The 20,620-nt window shown below is 40.6% G+C and overlaps 1 long non-coding RNA gene across 3 annotated transcripts in view; it reads left to right on the forward strand.

The window, feature by feature from the left end:
- The window catches only part of LOC138837195 (uncharacterized), a 77,049-nt gene that overhangs the window by 47,454 nt on the left and 8,975 nt on the right, over positions 1–20,620 (forward strand). For 2 of the 3 annotated variants that reach the window (XR_011375227.1, XR_011375229.1), the window contains exons 2-4: positions 11,674–11,874; positions 13,383–13,464; positions 15,397–15,585. This is a non-coding gene — a long non-coding RNA (uncharacterized lncRNA). The remainder of the gene's footprint in view (positions 1–11,673; positions 11,875–13,382; positions 13,465–15,396; positions 15,586–20,620) is intronic. The other variant, XR_011375228.1, reaches the window with a different exon arrangement.

The following is a 20,620-nucleotide window of genomic DNA, read 5'->3' on the forward strand; positions in this document are numbered from 1 at the left end:
TGTGTGCTGGCCCCTCTGCCAGAAGGCTTGTGACAGCTGCACAGCTCAGCACCCTGGAGCCCCTTTAGCATCCCCACAGACTTCCATTTTCTGGTCCCTGTGAACTCGGGTATGGGCTCATCCCTGCATATGCCCATCAGTGCCAGAGGAGTCTGGACTTTCAATGCACCAGCTGCAGCACCAGGGGCCTGAAGTCCTTTGGCTTTGCTGTGTAGCCTCCTCCGTCCTTTTGGTCTGCATGGGCCCAGATCTGGGTGGCATTCTGGGGATGCTCCGTTTGGAGGCTCACTCCCTACCCTTGTTGTGCTCCAAAGCAGGGAAATGGGTCTGGCCTTGGCAGTGTAGTCCACACAGATGGAAGGCAGGACTTGGGGTCTGCCTTGCCTTCCCTCCTGGCTTTGGCCCCTGAGGCTGGTTTGCTTGATCTGGTCACTGATGGAGCCTTGTTGGCCGCAGCCCACCACAACAAGTGCTGCACCTGCTGCAGCAGCAATGTGATGTCCTGGGCCCCCTCAGGGTCACCACAGGGACCTCTGATGGGTCTACATGCGCTGGGTGTGGGTGTCATCCCAGGACTCCCATTAGGAAGTGCCACTCCCCTTTGTGGTACTGGAAGCAAGAGGTGCCACATATAATTTCTACGTTCTAACATTTTCCTTCACTGAGATAAACAGAACTGGGAGATTTAAATAACTTTTATAAAAACCAAATATTTAACCTATATCACTTCAACCTGTTAAACTATTGTAATATTTTTTATCTAGTAGTAATTCTTTTTTTTTTTTTTGCCGGTCATGGGGCCTGAACTCTGGGTCTGGGCGCTGTCCCTCAGCTCTTCAGCTCAAGTCTAGCGCTCTACCACTGGAGCCACAGCGCCACTTCCAGCTTTTCCTGTTTATGTGGTGCTGAGGAATCGAACCCAAGTCCTCATGCTTGCAAGGCATGCACTCTACTGCTGAGCCACTTTCCCAGCCCTCTAGTAGTAATTCTTTCTGTAATTACTTATTTTACTTTTGAATGTAACTAATAAATATTTTGTGTGTGTTTTACTATTCTAGTATAACTTCGTTTGCACTACTTACATACAATTTTTTTTCAAATTCTGATATTTAATCATGTGTTTTGGATAAGAGTTTTGTTGTACTTTTATTTCAGTTTGCCATTATGGCCTTATAAATACAAACAATAAAATCCATTTTTGTTAGTATCAAGAAAAATGATTTTGGACTATAGACTCAAGGATATAGCATTATATATCATACAGTAATATATATCACTTTGTTTAAAACTGCTCCATAAAATAAGTAGTAATTCAGGTGGCAGCCACTTCATCTGGCATGCTGATCCCTCTGGTGAAGTAGGATCCTAGTGGCAGTCTGTCCAAATCGGGCCCTTGTGGGCACCTCGCCTGGGACTGTGGGAGAAGATCAGGGTACACCTCCTGTTGGGCTAGGGCAGCAACCCAGTAGCTTCTGTGTGAATGACACAGTGCCACTGACTCACATCTAGCACCTGCCTGCCCCGTGGGCCTGGGCTCTGAGGATCAGCCCCTGTGAGCACACACACACCGTGGGGCAGAGACCGCCCACCTAGGAAGGAGTGCAGACTGAATAGAAGCCACTCTGTGGGCCAGCTTGTACAGTATTTATCCTTCATGAAGCAGGGGACAATTCTGCTCCACTGTGGGGAGATGAAAAGAAAGACAGGCCCAGGAGGGGTGATGCCAACTTTTGTATTCAGGCTGGCAAGGAAACTTTCCTCCACGCACTCTCCAGCAGGCTCAGGAAGCCCTTCCATGCTCCTGGTCGATGGAGTAGTAGCCAGGAAACTCACGTCTGATACTCCTGGCTGCTCTTTTGGGTTTGTTTGTTAATTTATTCAGAGAGCCTCTCCCTCAGACAGCAAAGTTATATTCTGGGTTTTGTAAAACGTTCTGCATCTGAGCATTCTCAGTGTTTGGTTTTTGTGTTGTTTCTTGTAAATGGGTTGTAAAATTTGTGTTTTAGGTTTTGAGGTGCAGGAAGAGGAGCCAGAATATGAACACAGTTTCCTATAAGCCTTTCATCTAAAACTGAAAACAGATTCTCTCTAAAACTGCATTTCAGGAAATAAATTTGAGAGGGGAAAAGGCTCTTTTATCATGAGATCAAAATGTGCTATTTTTATATGCATGTTTTATACGTTCAAAATACAATTAAGTAATTCACTATCTAGGAACAATTTTTCAGATCTAAGATATAAGTGTTTTGGGAGCTAGAGGCAGGGTTATTTATCCAAAGGGAGGGAAGGAAGTTAAAATCCATAGATGACTTTGTAGAATCAAAATGGTAATACAAAATAAGAATCACAAAAAACCCTCTGTGCTTTTCGGGGTCTTTTTTTTTTTTTAATTTTTTTATTGTAGAGATACTATACAGAGGGTTACAGTTACATGAGTGAGGTAATGAGTACACTTCCACTTCCTCTTGAACATTGTTACCCCCTCCATTGTTTTCCCCCTACCATCCACTCCCTCCCTCCCTTCCCCAAGGTTCTTTTTTTTTTTTTTTTTGATCGTGATTAAGTGATTACTTAATTTCCGGAAATTCACAGTATTGTGGAATAATGATGCTCATTTAACGTCACAAGTTCATTCTAACTTTCCTGGAGCAAATTGTCTATCACAGTCTGTAATATATAACGGTGCTCATATGTTATATACCATATATGTGATCAGCAGCATGGGGATATTTAGTAGTGGTTCAACCAGATGAGTGGGAGTTCTTTGTTTCTTAAGTCCTGTTAGTTTTGTCATATCACCTAACATTTTGGATTCATCATCCACTTATCAGGGAGACCATGTACTGTTTGTCTCTTCGTTCTTGGCTTACCTCGCTCAACATGATTCCTTCTAGCTCCATCCATTTCCCTGCAAATGCCATTATTTTGTCATTTCTAATGGCTGCATAATATTCCATTGTGTATAGATACCACAATTTTTGGATCCATTCATCTGTGGTGGGGCATCTAGGTTGTTTCCATATCCTAGCTATTGGGAACAGTGCTGCAATAAACATGGAGGTACATGTGTCTTTGTATATTGGTTCCTGTTGTTCAGGGTAGATGCCTAGAAGTGGTATGACTGGGTCGTAAGGGAGGTCAATCTTTAGCTTTCTAAGGACCCTCCAGACTGCTTTCCAAAGTGGTTGTATGAGTGTACATTCCCACCAGCAGTGTAATAGCGTTCCTCGTTCTCCACATCCCCTCCAGCATTTGTCGTTGGCTGATTTGTGGATGTGGGACATTCTGACTGGGGTAAGGTGGTATCTCAGGGTTGTCTTTATTTGCATTTCCTTCACCACCAGGGATGATGAACATTTCCTCATGTGTTTCTTTGCCATTTTTATTTCTTCATTTGAGAAGTCCCTCTTTAGTTCCCTTGCCCATTTAGTAATTGGTTTGTTGGGTTTGGGAGGGATTAGTTTCTTGAGTTCCCTGTATATACAGGATGTTAACCCCTTGTCTGATATATTGCTGGTAAATATTTTTTCCCAATTAGTTGGTTGTCTTTCTAGCTTGGTTGCGATAGCTTTATCTGTGCAGAAGCTTTTTATTTTAAGGTAGTCCCATTTGTCGAGTCTCTCTCCAATTTGTTGTGACCCTGGGACTCTGTTCAGGAAGTTCCTTCCTGTGCCTATTAGTTCAAGTGTCTCTCCTACTCTGTCCTGCAGTAGTTTCAGAGATTCAGGTTTAATGTTAAGGTCTTTAATCCATTTTGAGTTGATGTTGGTGCATGGTGATAGGCTGGGGTCCACTTTTAGTTTTCTGCATGTGGCTGCCCAGTTTTCCCAGCACCAGCGGTTGAAGAGGCTGTGTTTCTTCCATTGTATGTCTTTGGCTCCTTTGTCGAATATCAGCTGGCTGTAGGCCTGTGGATTTATTTCTGGATCTTCTATTCTGTTCCATTGGTCTTCGGGTCTGTTTTTGTGCCAGTACCATGCTGTCTTTGTTATTATAGCTCTGTAGTAGAGTTTGAAGTTCGGCATGGATAGCCCTCCCATATTGTCTTTATCCCCTAGAATTGTTTTGGCTATTCTAGGTCTTTTGTTGTTCCATATGAATTTTTGGACTGTTTTATTCGGGGTCTTTTATTCTTCCATAATAATTTTTGGATTGCTTCTTCTATTTCATTTAAGAGTGAGATTGGGATATTGATAGGTATCACATTGAATTTGGATATAGCTTTTGGCAGTATTGCCATTTTCATGATGTTAATCCTCCCAATTCATGAGCATGGGAGGTTTCCCACTTCCTTAGTTCTGCTTTCTTTTTCTTTTTAAGGTTTTTAAAGTTTCCATCACAGAGGTCCTTCACCTCTTAAGTTAACTCCTAGGTATTTTATTTTTTTGTGCGGCTATTAAAAAGGGGTTGCTTTCCTAATTTCAGCCATACCCTTATTGTTATTGGAATACAGGAAAGTCATTGGTTTCCGAGGGTTAATTTTATACTCTGCTAGTTTGCCAAAAATTTCTGATCAGCTCAAGTAACTTGGGAGTGGAGTCATGGAGTTCTTTAAATACAAGATCATGTCATCTGCAAAGAGGGAGAGTTTTACTTCATCTTTCTCTATTTGGATCCCCTTTCAGTTTGCATCTTGTCTTACTGCCCCAGCTAGCATTCTAATATTAAGTTGAAGAGGAGTGGAGAGAGTAGACATTTTTAATCTCACTCCTGTATTTATAAGAAATGGCTGTAACTTTTCACCATTAAGTATAATACTGGCTGTAGGTTTGTCAATCCTTAACAGAAAGAACAGTACTGGAACAATATCAATTCCAAATTTCAAACTCTACTAAAAAGCCATAGTAAAAGAACAGCTTGGTACTGACACAAGAATGGACCTGAGGACCAGTGGAATAAGACTGAAGGCTCAGAAATGAATCCACTGACCTATAGCCACTTGCTCTTTCACAAGGGAGCTAAAAAAACAGAATGGAAGACAGACAGCCTTTTGAGTAAATGGTGTGGAAAAAATTGGTTAAACACCTGTAGAAAACTAAAGCTAGATTCTGTATATGTCACCCTGCATGAGAATCAACTCTGAATGGATCAAAGACCTCAAAATAAAAGAAGACACCAAGAAAACATTACATGAAGGAATAGGAATAAATCTAGGGTTTTTTTTTTTAACACAGACAGAAATTTTCTTAATAGAGAGCCAGAAACAAAAGAAATCAAAGGAAGTTTGGACAAATGGGATTGCATGAAACATCAGATCTTCTGCAAGGCAAAGGTCATAGCTAGCAAGATCAATAGAAAGCTCACATACTGGGAGAAGATCTTCTCGACACAAGGTCTTATATCTAAAATATACTTAGGACTCAAAAAAAATCCCCCAACAATAAATCTTCAAACAAACAACTGCTCAATAACTAAGTGGGCTAAAGACTTAAAGAGAGACTTCTCTGAAGAGGAAATAAAAATGGCCATCAGACACATAAAGAAATGCTCAACTTTTCTGGCCATAAAAGAAATGCAAATCAATACAACATTGAGATTGCACCTCACTCTAGTTAGAATGGCAATAATCAAGAAATGTAATAACAACAGATGTTGGAGGGGATGTGGTTAAAAGGGAACCCTACTGCATTGTTGGTGGGATTGTAAACTTGTTTAACCACTTTGGAAAGCAGTATGGAAGTTGTTCAAAAGAATCCGTGTAGAGCTCCCCTATGATCCAGCAATCTCACTTTAGGGCATTTACCCAAATGATCACAAACAAGGTCATACCAAAGCTGCCAGCGCAACCATGTTTTTTGCAGAATTAGTCACCATAGCTATGATATGGAATCAACTCTGATGCTCCTCAGTAGATGAATGGATCAAGAAAATGTGATATATATCTATATATACGTATATAGATATAGACATACACACACAATGGAATTCTATGCCTCCATTAGAAAGAATGCCATTACCCCATTTGTTAGGAAATGGAAAGGCTTGGTAAAAATTAAATTAAGTGAAGTAAGCCAGGCCCAAAGAAACATAGGTCCATGATTTCCCTTGTTTGCAAGGACTAGTACATGTCTAGGACAAGCAGAGAAGATCAAAGGCTATGTACATATGACCATATACAATGATGTTAAGCGAAATGTACCCCAAGTCAGAGACATAGTGGTTTTTTCTTTCTTGCTTTTGTTTTTAATATAATGTACTATGTGATTCTTTTGTAGGTTCATCCCCCCCCATGGTATAATCCCTGTTTTCACTGTATTTGATCAAGTGTTCTGCATTTTGTATATACATTTTTGTAATTTGGGGAGTGGAAGGGATATAGCAGAATGCTTAAATGGGGATGCAGGTTGACCTATTGTGATGATGAGATGTAGAGGACACTGTGTCAAAAATGAATTTACAGTTTCGGGCAGGGGTCAAGAAGGGAGGAGTTGGGGAGGTGGGGAGGGAAGGGCTAGGGGAAAAACAAAGGAGGAGGTAACAATGCTCGATAGGAAATGAACTCATTACCCTACTCATGTAACTGTAAACCCTCTGTGCAGTAATTTTACAATAAAAAATATAAAAAAATCTCTGCCTGGTGTAGATTTCCAATGCTGCCCTCGGCATTGCATTTTTTGCCTTTTTTGGCTGTGGTTAGGTCTGCCTGTCCAGTGGATCAGTAGTCTTCAAGGCATCTTGGTCCTGAAGTGGACTTGAATTATCCATTGATTGTTGGAACCAGGCCAAGGACAGGACAAAACCACTTCCAGGGCCTGGCTTCTTCATTCCCCATGCAACTAGGATTGCAAGCAGTATTTCTCTGAATTTGTCCCCAGAAAAATCACTGAACCAAAAGGCAAAGTCACCAAACACCTCCCCTCCTCCCCCCATCCCCTCCTTTCTCCCTCCTTGGGAAAATACAAAATAATTTTGCAGGTTTTAGAAAACACACAAATTGCCCACCACCTCCCCTGGTAAACTAGGTTTTAAGTCACTAAGTCATGTAAACAGATAATGCCCCATTCATTATTCTGGACAACATCTTCAGGTTGTTGGATGCTTTAATTTGTTGTTGTTGGTGGTGGTGGTAGGGGGGCCTGAACTCTGGGTCTGGGTGCTGATCCTGATATGTTCAGCTCAAGGCTAGTGCTCTATCACTTGAGCCATAGTGCCATTTCCACTTTTTTCTGCTTGTGTGGTGCTGAGGAATTGAACCCAGGACCTCATGCATGCAAGACAAACACTCTACCACTGAGTCTCCTTCCCAGGCCTAATGCTTTAATTCTTTAAAATTTCTTCTTGTCAGTCATGAGGTTTGAACTCAGGACCTGGGTGTCAACATATCCCTACTTTCTTCAGATCAAGGAGAGCCCTGACCGCTTGAGCCACAGTGCCACTTCCTGTTTCTAGACAATCATCTCTCAGACTTTCCTGCCAGGGTTTGCTTTAAGCAGCGAATTTTTAAATTATATTTCTTCTACGTGTTTATTGGAACATTACAGTTTTTCTGAAATTTAAAGTTTTCTATAAACCTTTCTCTTCAAGTAATCCAACAGCATTAAATATTACATTTAGAAGTTATCCTATAGCACATCAATTTTGACATTATTATGGTAAGATGAAAATCTTATTCTTTGTAGAAAAATCCCATTAAAGTCTAAATGGGAAATATGCTAATTTCAGCAATCTTGAATCTCCTTCCTCTTTTTTTTTTCTCTCCAGTATCTTTTCTTGTTTTGGAACAAGTGTCATGGACTGTCCAACCATTTAAAAGGAAGCTTAGTCCATTAATTTTATAGAAAAGGAATGCAGCCTGCCTGCATGTGAAGGCAACTTTGAGTATAATGTTAATCTGATAATTCACATCATTGAATTTTCAAAGTTGTTTTGATAAATTTTTGTTAAACCATTCGTTAAAGAGGTTCCAAATAGCAATAATAAAAACCAATGTTTTGCTTTCTAAGATGGTTTTAAAAGCTAGTAATTCAACAAACACATTCTATCCTTCCACGATTCCATGGTGAAGAATTTCTCTTTTATAATTGCCCTTACCACTGACTCCCTCCCTTCAATCTTGCAGCTTTATTCAGTTTTATTGTTACAGCTTTCATTTTGGTACTAGCATCCATAATCTCCTTGTAGTATTTGATAATGAGATTTCATTTGTTGTTAGAGAGCTCAATTTATATTTATTTATATTTCCAAAGGCAGCCTCTTGAGCATATCATAGAGCATAAAATCTTGAATATCATTAACGTGATCTTATACAACTATTCCATAAATTAATATAAGTACCACATAAATGTGCATTTTCATATAATTTTTAAAATGCAAAGTAGTTACATATATATGTCAAAAATAATTCAGACCACTAGTAGAAGACACTAAGCTAAACCTTTTGCATCTTCATCAATATTCTTTGTAAAATTTTCTTTCACCTTAGAGCCTTCTTTTCCTAGCAAGAAGTTATAAGTGATGTCCTTGGATTTTAGTGACCTCTGAGTAACCTCTTTTCTTTCCACCACCAGTTAGTCCCTCATGTTAAATACCTGAGGAATAACTTGGCCCAATGTGCCTGCAAGAGGAGTACCCAAGTCGACTGTCTGTGCCCAATCTACCCTTTGTTTGGGAATGGGGTATCAGAGAGAGGGGTGTCAGGGATCAGGTAGCTGGAACCATGGTGTTATGAATTATGGGTAGCAGAAAAGAGTAGTAGAGACTAGGATACCAGGGAAAGGGTAACTGTGACTGTAATTGCTGAGTTGCAGTGTCAGGAAATTGGGTAGCAGCTACAGCTTTGCAGGGGTTGGGCTAGCTAATACAGGCATCCAGAACTGTTTAGCAGGGACAAGGAAGCATAGACAAAGTGAAAGAGCAAAAGTTGTGAGGGATTGTGGGGCACAATCAGGGTAAAAAGGTCATGAGTGTGCAAACTGGGTAGCCAGTACTATGGTAGAAGCAATTTTCATGGTGGACTGATGTGGTGCAGAGCTCTGGGTTTGCCTCTCCAGTTTTGGCTGTTAGATCTTTAGGGAAACTACCTCTAGCAGCTATTATCAGCTTGTTGTGTTCAGGCACGTGCCATCTATAAATGTCTACTCCAAGTAGATTGCATTCTTTGACACCAGTTATAGGATCTTTGCTCTAAGCATCCTGAGAGACCACACTCCACAATCCTGCAGAACAGGCTCCACATAGTGAGCTGCAATCACCTCATACAGCTCTTGCTGCTCCTCTCCAATGTCAATTATGATAGCAAGGGATCTGAGATGTGCTCAGCAGCAGTGCTCTGGGAAGCTACCAATTCTTACTCTGGCATTCTGGGAGCTCCCTAGCAATGGGAAAGAGCACTTGCTGTGGCTCTTCCAACTTCTCTCTGTGGCTGTGGACAGCCAGACTCTTGTACCTCAGATGGGTTACTTTGATGTCCAGGTGGCCTCAAACTTGCTCTATCTTCTCTCTCTAGGTGCTCTTCAGCTTCAGCTTCAGCTGCCTCTCCTTTTCCCTCCAGGTAGCTCACTTCATCCCCACATCCTTTGAATTCTGCTTCATATCACACCAAGGCCTTCCACTTTCTCATTTACCTCTGTAGCTGTGAATCTGGCACAACAAGCTATATGTAACTTCTGTATCTGTTTATCAAGATTTGAGTTGGAATCCAAGGTGGTACTAGCTCACTGAGAACATGGGAAGCATCTTAAATACTCCCATGCCATTCACTGCTCATTGAGAAAGATGCAATTGTGTTGTGGTCAGTCTTTCCTTCTCCATTTCTGGCTCAGCAGAATAAAGTGAAGTCACAATGGAGCTACCAGACAGCTGCTATGTCAGAAAGTGACCTAACGAAAGATAATTTTGTGAGGGGATACTTATCAAATGTAGTAGGATGAATGCACATATTTATAGGACACTACTAAGGGCTTCCATCTGACTAGTTATGTTATGTCCAAAATGGCAGACCAATCTTAGGCTCTCGCCTAGATCTTCCTGTTCTGAAGGCCCTGAAGACTCCTACATACAACTCAGACTTAATGACATGGGTAAATAAAACAGTAGGTGAGAGCCGGGCACTGGTGGCCCACGCCTGTAATCCTAGCTACTCAGGAGGCTGAGATCTGAGGATCGCGGTTCAAAGCCAGCCTGGGCAGGAGAGACCATGAGACTCCTATCTCCAATAAATCACCGGAAAACCGGAAGTGGCACTGTAGCTCAAGTGGTAGAGCGCTCTCCTTGAGCTGAAGAGCTGAGGGAGAGCGCCCAGGCCCAGAGTTCAAGCCCCACGACCGACAAAAAAACAAAAACAAAAACAAAAAAAGTAGGTGAGTATGGATTAGTATTCTGAAGGTATGCTAAGTTGTTGTCTTGTCATGACTACCATGAAATCAATGTCCTTTCTCTGACCTTCACCATAGTTCTTTATTTGGCAAAATTGGCAAGTTTCTTATTGTGCCACTTTCTCCTGTTAGTTCAGTGCACAGGTTAAAACTGAAGAATTAGAAAAATTAGGGCTGAGTCCATTTTACAATTTGCTAATTTGCTAACTGCTGATTCTGCTTATGTAAACTTGCTTATGCTGGCACTGACCCTTCCCTTCCCAAAAATGAGTTAACAAGTTTCAGGGACCAGATGTCGGCCCCAGGACAAGGTCAGTGGTCGTAGATAAAGAACAGACAGTACGTGTTCCTCAGTTCCCATTTAGAAATTCCCCAGACAGGACCTTGAGATAACGACCACCTGGCAAGACCACAAGCTAAGCCAAATGTCAACCAATCATAGGCCTGTAACCATGTAAACCCCCCTTAAACCAACCATGGGCCAGTCATTTTACAAAATTTCCCACGTGGCAAAGTGATTGTTGGCGTATATGATGACCTTTAAATGAACCAATCATGGGATGCTTTGTGTTATGCGTTAATCTTGTGGTTTTTGCCTTTAAAAAAGGGCTTGTAACCACTTCTCGGGGCTCCCCGTCTGCTCGGGACAGAGAGTCCGTTTGTGCAAACGTCAAATAAACTCCTCTTGCTTATTGCATCTCCCGGCCTGGAGTCTGAGTTTCTGGGGCGCCCTCCCGTTGACGAAAGTATCCCAGGAGTCTGGGGTCTTTCAAAAACATTAAGCATGCCAAACCATGGGTTTCCATTGTCCTAGTAGAAGTTTAGCATTCTAGGATCTTCCTTCTAGGTAAGTCTATTCTTGGGCCCTCATATGCATATGCTCACAGAAGTGAATGTCTCACAAACCATGGAACATAGTTGGCCAATGATGATTAGCTCACACAGAGACTCAAGAAGTTTGGGTCTGTAGCCTTTCTGAGAGGCCTTGGACTAGGTACTGTGGGCAACATTGACAGTAATTCCTCAGAGCAATACCACTGGCAGCAAGTGAGCCCTGACTACTACTTAGCCCTTACTAGTTCTCCCTCGGGTATGAACACATGAACAAACCCAGTTTAGCTTATTGCACAGTGTCCTCATCAATGAAATCATTTTGAGCCTAGGAGAAACTCTCCATTTGAAAAGCAGTACACATAAGAAGCAGATGATGGCCCACACTCAAATGCTTCAGGAGAACAGAGTGTAAGGGTGTCTACACAGTTGGGAAATAGGATTCTGAGGGGTAGGAAGGGATGATTTTAGATAGCAAACTTAGAAGTAATTATACGAATTCCTAACCTAACTTTCTTCTGCCCCTCAGATTCAATTCAGGAAGTGGTGGAATGTTTATAATCACAAAATGGAGTTTTTAATCCCAGGCCCAAACTTTAGGTGTTCTTGTTACGTCTTCACACCTGCCACTGATGTAAACAGTCAGAAGGGCAAAGGGGAAGGGAGCCCCTGCACAGGAATATAAATGGAGCTTACAAGCCACTGCAATCTCTGACTTTCTATGTTGAAGGTAAGATAAAAGGCAGTTTGAGTTTCTAAGAACTCAGTTTCTAGGCTACATGGCTCCTTCAGAACTTCTTTCCCTCCTCCTGTGTTTTGAGAGCAACAGTTAGTACAGTACTTCTGTCTCTTAGGGGCAATCTTTCTCTTCACACAATGCTTAAAGTAGACAATAGGTGGAAGCTGCCATTAAATAAAAAAAGTATGAAATCAGGCTGGGAAGATGGCTCAGTGGTAGAGCGCTTGCCTTGCATGCATGAGGCCCTGGGTTCAATTACTCAGCACCACATAAGCAAAAAGAAAAAAGCCGGAAGTGGCGCTGTGGCTCAAGTGGTAGAGTACGAGCCTTGAGTTGAAGAGCTGAGGGACAGCGCCCAGGCCCAGAGTTCAGGCCCCAGGACCGGACCGTGCCCTTCCCCAAAAAAGTATGAAATAGCACACAGTGAGTGCTTCCCCTGAATTCCTGGACCTAACAATCTCTCATTTCTGCAAGGCAAGCACTCTACCACTGAGCCACCTTCCCAGCCCCCAATTTCTCATTTCTGAAGAAAAAATGATAATGGGTGAGTACTAACAGCCTCCATTGCATGGTGAGCTTAGAACACTTTTCCCAAGGCAGGTTCTGTCCAGGTATTAGGATGGCTGAGATCTACTGGATTAATGAACTTACAGACAATGCAAGACAGAAAAGTCTAAGAGACTGAGTCTCAAAAGAAGAAACTGGACCAAACTGGAAATGGAGAAATTCAGAGAATGTTTCTCTGAATACAGACAGGGTAAAATTATAACAAAGTTCTAAGTTGTGGCTCATTAGTAGAAACTATCAAGTCAAACCTCATTAAAGCTAAAAATAAAACTTATAAAAATAAAAAAAAACTATTTGGATTTCAGTACTAACATCTATTTTAAGGTGTGTGTGTGTGTGTGTGTGTGTGTGTGTGTGTGTGTGTGTGTGTGTGTGTGTGTGTGTGTGTGTGTGGAGTCTGAGATTATGTATGGGACAGCATTGGTTCTTAAAAATCACAATATTGACGCTGTCCTTTAGGTTTCCAATTGAAGTCTGGTGGTGTTCTAGCTCTACCAGTTGAAACACACAATTCTCAATTTCTTCTGATTAACTGCAGATAAACATGTAATGGATATGTCAAGCTGGGTTGGTTTCAGTTGTACTCTGTCGATATTATGTTCACAATGAACTATACCACTGTGGACAGGGACAGGAGGGAAAATCAGAGACAGAGAGCAAAGGAAGGGATGAGATTGTCAAACCAGAAATGAACTCATTACCTAATTTACAAAATTAAAAATCTGGGTTGATGATTCTCTCCTCCAGTTTTTGTAGGTGCCCTTAAGGCCCATCGATGGAGATTTTGAAGGTTAACTTATATGATAATTAATATAGAGCCAGAATCTCTTAAGAAATTTTATGAAAAGCATTTCATCTTAGTACTGGTTTCTCTTTGAGTGGTGATTCTATATGTTGTTGGCAGAGCTAATTTTTTTCCTTCTTGTCTTTAGTACTTGTCAGGTGTTGAAATCCTTCTTAAAGCTTTGCAACAGAAGTCTGCTATATCTTGGCACCCTGCCCCTAACTAAAATGGTAATCAACGTTTGAAATTAATGTACTTGATATGAGTTTTATTTATTTATTTAATTTGTTTTTGGTGGTGAACTCTGGGCCTGGTCGCTGTCCTTCAGCCCTTCAGCTCAAGACTAGTGCTCTACCACTTGAGCCTCAGTACCTCTTCTAGCTTTTCTGCTTAGGTGGTGCTGCAGAATCAAACCCAGGGTCTCGTGCATTCAAGATAAGCTGTCTACCACTGATCCACCTTTTCAGCCCTTAGGAGTGGTATTTTTGTGCACGGATCTATCAAGCAAATCTATTTACCAAATGTGTTTATTTGCCACTATACATATTCAAAATTATGAATTATCTGATTTTTTAATGAATAAAACTGTTATCATTGTTACCAGAAATTGTTTGTCTCCTCATGCTGTAAACATGGAGGAGGCATTTTAAACTAAAACTACAAAATAAATTTTAAGATCTTGGTGTTAACAAATGTGTCCAGGTGTTGTTACATTAAACAGAGAATTCAAAATGGTTTTTCTTCATGAATACAGAGATCAAAGTTCTTATAATACTTTTTTCAAAATGCAAATTAAAGGAAAAATCAGTCAGGAGGTAAAATTTATATTGAATGTAAATTTTTAAAGAGGAAAAGAAGATCCTAGATGGCAGACTAAAGACAAAGCAACATCAGAGACCTATATGCTCAATACTAAATAAGAAGCTTTAATTGAAAAATTCAGCTGGAATGTGAGCATCAGGCAAAGGCAAGCAATCAGAGCCTACCACCAACAAAGAAACACCATAATGTATATCTCAGAAAAAGGAAACAAGTTCAGACCAGGGCTCAACATCCTTATCCTTGATTTCAATGATACACATACACCCCCCTACACACACACAGAAACACTCACTCACACACACACACACACACACACACACACACACACACACACACACACACACACACACAAGAATGTATGCAACAGCTCAACCTACTCACCTCCATTCAACATGAATCAAAGATCTTCCTGTAATATTTGAAACTTTAAAAGTTTCAAGTCTTGTAAATAATTGATAACAGATGCATAAGCAATTATTTTCTGAATAGCATCTGCTATGAAAATGAGAGTTCATGATTGTTATAACTACTTAAACATCTCTGAATCTCAAAAGAATTAAACTAGAGACAATCCGAATTTGGGGACTATATTTCTACCAGCTCTTCTGCAAAGGCTTAATAAGAAGTTATGAAATCTAAACTTAAATACCAAATCAATACAATTAATAATTGTGTAAGTGAAGTGAAAGACACTGATCAGAGACCTATGCTGTCTCCAGTTCTCAGCCAGCTGCACACTGTGGCACCTTTGATTCTGCTGGGCCTGGCCCACAGTTGTATCCCCAGAGCAGTGATCCTGCTGGGGTTGGGGCTGGGAGATTTGTGGAGAGGAGGGGTGGCCACGGGGGAGGCCAAGCTGGGATTGGGGGTGGTGGTGGTAGGGAGAGGATGGGAGGCCCTGGCAGAGGCTGGTGAAGGGAGGAAGGAGGCAGTAGCCCAGTGGCTCAGGAAGCAGCAACTGCAAAGGCAGCTGGGTTCTGGGGAGTGTCTGTGAGGTGCAGAGTTTGGCCCCTGGGGTCTGGTGGCTGGGTGAGGAGAGGAAGGAGTCTCAAATCCCACCTAAACAGACAATGAGAAATGAGACAACCAGTGGCTGAAGAATTACAAGAAGAAAGGCAGGGACTTGGGACTTGTAGGTAAACTCTGGGGGCGGGGAGGACAGCAGTGTTGGACAAGTGGTAGTCATGCCTCTCTGGAGGCTGTGGGCTTGGCCTCACTCTTGCCTTGAAGCAGGCACCGTATAATTCTGCCTGGAATCTTTAATAGCAGCTTAGTTTAACCTTAAAGTCTAATTTATTTGCTTTGTTTTTTTTTTTTTTTTTTTTTTTTTTTGCTTACAGTAATAGAAGAATTGGTGGGACAATCTGAAAGGATCTCTGGCTTCTTATTTTCTCATCACCCTGAGGTACAACCTGTGTGCTACCAGCTTAGATGATGGGACTCTGAAATTCTGGAAAGCAGATGCACATCATAAGGCCCCATGGCTTTGGGATTTCTCACATTCTTTTTAAAATGTAATTGTTACTAAGGTGTGTACAGTGATTTCACAATTCATGTAATGTGTACACTTGTCTTGTAGACAATGCCATCCTTTCCTGAGCTTTTTCCCAGTTTCTGTTTTTTTTGTTGTTGTTGTTGATTGTTTTTGTTTTTGTTCCTGACCTTCAGCTTGAACTCAGGATTGGGTGTTGCCCCTGAGTTTTTTGTAATCAAGGCTACTTTACCTCTGGAGCCCCAGCTCCTTTTATGGCTTTTTGGTTGTTAATTGGAGAGAAGAGTCTCAGAGATTTTCTCACTCCATCTGGTTTTGAACTGAGATCATCAGCCTCCTGAGTAGCTAGTATTCTAGGCCTGAGTCCCCAGTGTCCAGCTACTAAAGTGTTGGTTTCATCCTTCCCTGTTTGTGTTACAACTTTCCTTAACTCTTGGCACTAATACTACATATTGCTTGGCTCAAATCTGAATCGGTGGAACATGCTGTATTTTGAGGAAGGCAGGAATAGGAAACTGTAGGCCATAGGGACATATAAGCTAAACAAATCATTGGGAACATGGCATAAAGACAAATAAGTTTATTGCCAGTTGACTGTGTCATGTCTTTACTGTTAATTCTGCATGGCCTGTGGATGATGTTATACATATCCAAATGGTCATTGGCAGAAATAAGGTTTCTCATCCTGTTCTATAAACAAAACAAAAACCAACCAAAAAATACTACCTATGAGTCCAGCAATTTCCTCTAATTAGAGATCAGTATGCCCTAGTTTATGAAAAAATATCCATTATTCAAGTGCTGCTACTTTTTCTAACCACAAATATAATGAAATATGTAGTTGTCTGTAGAATTGCGTATGAACACCATCATTTTAATTCACAAAAAATTCAGACATTTAAATGTTTATTTATCTATTTTTTGTCAGATGTGGGGCTTGAACTCAGTGCCTGGGCACTGTCTGTGAGACTCTGTGCTCAACATAGTTAGCACTCTACCAATTGAGCCACAGAGACACTTCTGACTTCTGAGTTGTTAATTGGAGGTAAGAGTCTTATGGGTTTTTTTCTTCCTGAGCTGACTTAGAACTGTGATCCTCAGATCTCAGCATCCTGAGTAGCTGGGATTACAGGAATGAGCCACTGGCACCTGGCTTCAATAGTCATTTTTAAAATGATGAAATGCTTGGTGCCCCTGGCTCACATATATAATCCTAGCTATAGTTAGGATTACAGGTATGAGAAACAAACACTAGGTGTGTGTTGTTCATGATGGTTTATATTGGCATGTTTTGATATTGTTTGTTTCTTATACTACATTGCTCTTATTTTTATTTTCACCTAGGTGGGGGTGATAGGTACTAGCCAGTGTTGAACCTTCTTTGGTTGAGATGGAGCCATGTGGAAGTTCTTGCCTATGGCATGAAATTGAAATCCTCCAGCTCTCAGCTCCCAATGAACCTGGGATGATAGATGTATTCCATCACGCAGAGCCAGTGGTTGGGGAGCATTGCAGAAAAAACTACACTGGTCTTGAACTGATGTCCCAAATAGCTAGCTTTACAGGCATATGCCTTCAAAACCTTGTTGTATTCAATTTCACTTTGAAGTAGTGTTTGTACATACTTAGAGAGTACAATGATAACACACTACATGTTTAATATATAGAAGTCAATACAATTAGCAGGTTAATCTCCTAAAACATTGAAGCTAATGTATTTTGGTAACCTCCTGACTGTGCTAGTTATTTTAGAATATACCATAAACATGAATACAATGATGATGTGTACTAGAAGATTGAAAGTTTATAGAGATTGAGACAAGTTAGACTATGTGTAGTAAATATATATTTATCCATTGCTGCTCTGAAGTACATTATCATATATTCACTGTGACAATACCATCATATATTCACCATGACAATAATTTTCTTGCAGTGTAGAATTTTCCATTTCATAATCTGCCATCTTTTATCTTTTTTACATTCTCCTTATAAGTATGAATGCTTTCTTGTTTCTTATAATGTTTTTTTTTTTTTTTTTTTTTAATTTTTTTTATTGTAGAGATACTATACAGAGGGTTACAGTTACATGAGTGAGGTAATGAGTACACTTCCACTTCCTCTTGAACATTGTTACCCAGTCCATTGTTTTCCCCCTACCATCCCCTCCCTCCCTCCCTTCCCCAAGGTTCTTTTTTTTTTTTTTTTTTTGATCGTGATTAAGTGATTACTTAATTTCCGGAAATTCACAGTATTGTGGAATAATGATGCTCATTTAAAGTCACAAGTTCATTCTAACTTTCCTGGAGCAAATTGTCTATCACAGTCTGTAATATATAACGGTGCTCATATGTTATATACCATATATGTGATCAGCAGCATGGGGATATTTAGTAGTGGTTCAACCAGATGAGTGGGAGTTCTTTGTTTCTTAAGTCCTGTTAGTTTTGTCATATCACCTAACATTTTGGATTCATCATCCACTTATCAGGGAGACCATGTACTGTTTGTCTCTTCGTTCTTGGCTTACCTCGCTCAACATGATTCCTTCTAGCTCCATCCATTTCCCTGCAAATGCCATTATTTTGTCATTTCTAATGGCTGCATAATATTCCATTGTGTATAGATACCACAATTTTTGGATCCATTCATCTGTGGTGGGGCATCTAGGTTGTTTCCATATCCTAGCTATTGCGAACAGTGCTGCAATAAACATGGAGGTGCACGTGTCCTTGTATATTGGTTCCTGTTGTTCAGGGTAGATGCCTAGAAGTGGTATGACTGGGTCGTAAGGGAGGTCAATCTTTAGCTTTCTAAGGACCCTCCAGACTGCTTTCCAAAGTGGTTGTATGAGTGTACATTCCCACCAGCAGTGTAATAGCGTTCCTCGTTCTCCACATCCCCTCCAGCATTTGTCGTTGGCTGATTTGTGGATGTGGGACATTGTGACTGGGGTAAGGTGGTATCTCAGGGTTGTCTTTATTTGCATTTCCTTCACCACCGGGGATGATGAACATTTCCTCATGTGTTTCTTTGCCATTTTTATTTCTTCATTTGAGAAGTCCCTCTTTAGTTCCCTTGCCCATTTAGTAATTGGTGTGTTGGGTTTGGGAGGGATTAGTTTCTTGAGTTCCCTGTATATACAGGATGTTAACCCCTTGTCTGATATATTGCTGGTAAATATTTTTTCCCAATTAGTTGGTTGTCTTTCTAGCTTGGTTGCGATAGCTTTATCTGTGCAGAAGCTTTTTATTTTAAGGTAGTCCCATTTGTCGAGTCTCTCTCCAATTTGTTGTGACCCTGGGACTCTGTTCAGGAAGTTCCTTCCTGTGCCTATTAGTTCAAGTGTCTCTCCTACTCTGTCCTGCAGTAGTTTCAGAGATTCAGGTTTAATGTTAAGGTCTTTAATCCATTTTGAGTTGATGTTGGTGCATGGTGATAGGCTGGGGTCCACTTTTAGTTTTCTGCATGTGGCTGCCCAGTTTTCCCAGCACCAGCGGTTGAAGAGGCTGTGTTTCTTCCATTGTATGTCTTTGGCTCCTTTGTCGAATATCAGCTGGCTGTAGGCCTGTGGATTTATTTCTGGATCTTCTATTCTGTTCCATTGGTCTTCGGGTCTGTTTTTGTGCCAGTACCATGCTGTCTTTGTTATTATAGCTCTGTAGTAGAGTTTGAAGTTCGGCATGGATAGCCCTCCCATATTGTCTTTATCCCCTAGAATTGTTTTGGCTATTCTAGGTCTTTTGTTGTTCCATATGAATTTTTGGACTGTTTTCTGTATTTCAGTGATGTACGTCATTGGGATTTTAATAGGAATTGCGTTGAATTTGTATATTAGTTTTGGAAGTATTACCATCTTTACTATATTAAGTCGGCCTATCCAGGAGCATGGGAGGTCTTTCCATTTCCTAGTGTCTTCTGCAATTTCTTTCTTTAACTTTTTATAGTTCTCATTAAATAGTTCTTTTACATCTTTGGTTAGGTTAATTCCTAAATATTTTATTTTTCGGGAGGTTATTGTGAATGGGGTTGCTCCCTTTATTTCCCTCTCTTCCTGTACATTATCAGTGTATAGGAAGGCAACTGATTTTTGTGGGTTTATTTTGTATCCTGCTATTTTGCCAAAGTGATTTATGATTTCTAAGAGTTTGGGGATGGAGTTTTTGGGATCGTGGAGGTATAGTATCATGTCGTCTGCAAAAAGGGATAGTTTAACTTCTTCTTTTCCTATGAGGATCCCTTTAATATCTTTTTCTTGCCTTATTGCCCTGGCTAAGGGTTCTAGGACTATATTGAAGAGGAGTGGAGACAGTGGGCATCCTTGCCTTGTTCCTGATTTTAGGAGAATTGGTTGTAGCTTTTCCCCATTAAGTATAATATTGGCTATTGGTCTGTCATAAATGGCTTTTATTGTTTTTAGAAATGTTCCTTCTATTCCTATTTTCTCCAGAGCTTTTAGCATGAATGAATGTTGAATTTTGTCAAAGGCCTTTTCTGCATCTGTAGCGATAATCATGTGATTCTTGACCTTGGCTCTGTTGATATGTTGGATTACATTTATTGACTTACGTATGTTAAACCATCCCTGTGTCTCTGGGATGAAGCCTACCTGGTCATAGTGAATTATTTTTTTTATGTGTTTCTGGATTCTGTTAGCTAGAATCTTGTTAAGGATCTTTGCATCTGTGTTCATCAAGGAGATTGGCCTGTAATTCTCCTTTTTGGTTGGGTCTTTGCCTGGTTTGGGGATGAGTGTGATATTGGCTTCGTAGAATGAGTTTGGGATAGCTCCTTCCTTCTCTGTTTCTCTGAAGAGCTTGAGGAGTATGGGTATTAGTTCTTGTTTAAAGGTCTTATAGAATTCTGCTGTGAATCCATCTGGTCCTGGGCTTTTTTTTGTTGGAAGACTTTTGATAGCTTCCTGTATCTCATTATAGGATATTGGCTTATTTAATTGGTTAACTTCTTCTTTGCTCAGTTTGGGCAACTTGTATTTCTCTAAAAATGCATCCATTTCTGCCCGATTTTCTTCCTTTAGAGAGTATAGCTTTTGAAAGTAGTCTGTTAGAATT

Source organism: Dipodomys merriami, unplaced genomic scaffold (assembly GCF_024711535.1).
Source record: "Dipodomys merriami isolate MVZ:Mamm:240054 unplaced genomic scaffold, mDipMer1.0.p SCAF_266, whole genome shotgun sequence".
Classification (NCBI taxonomy): Eukaryota; Metazoa; Chordata; class Mammalia; order Rodentia; family Heteromyidae; genus Dipodomys; species Dipodomys merriami.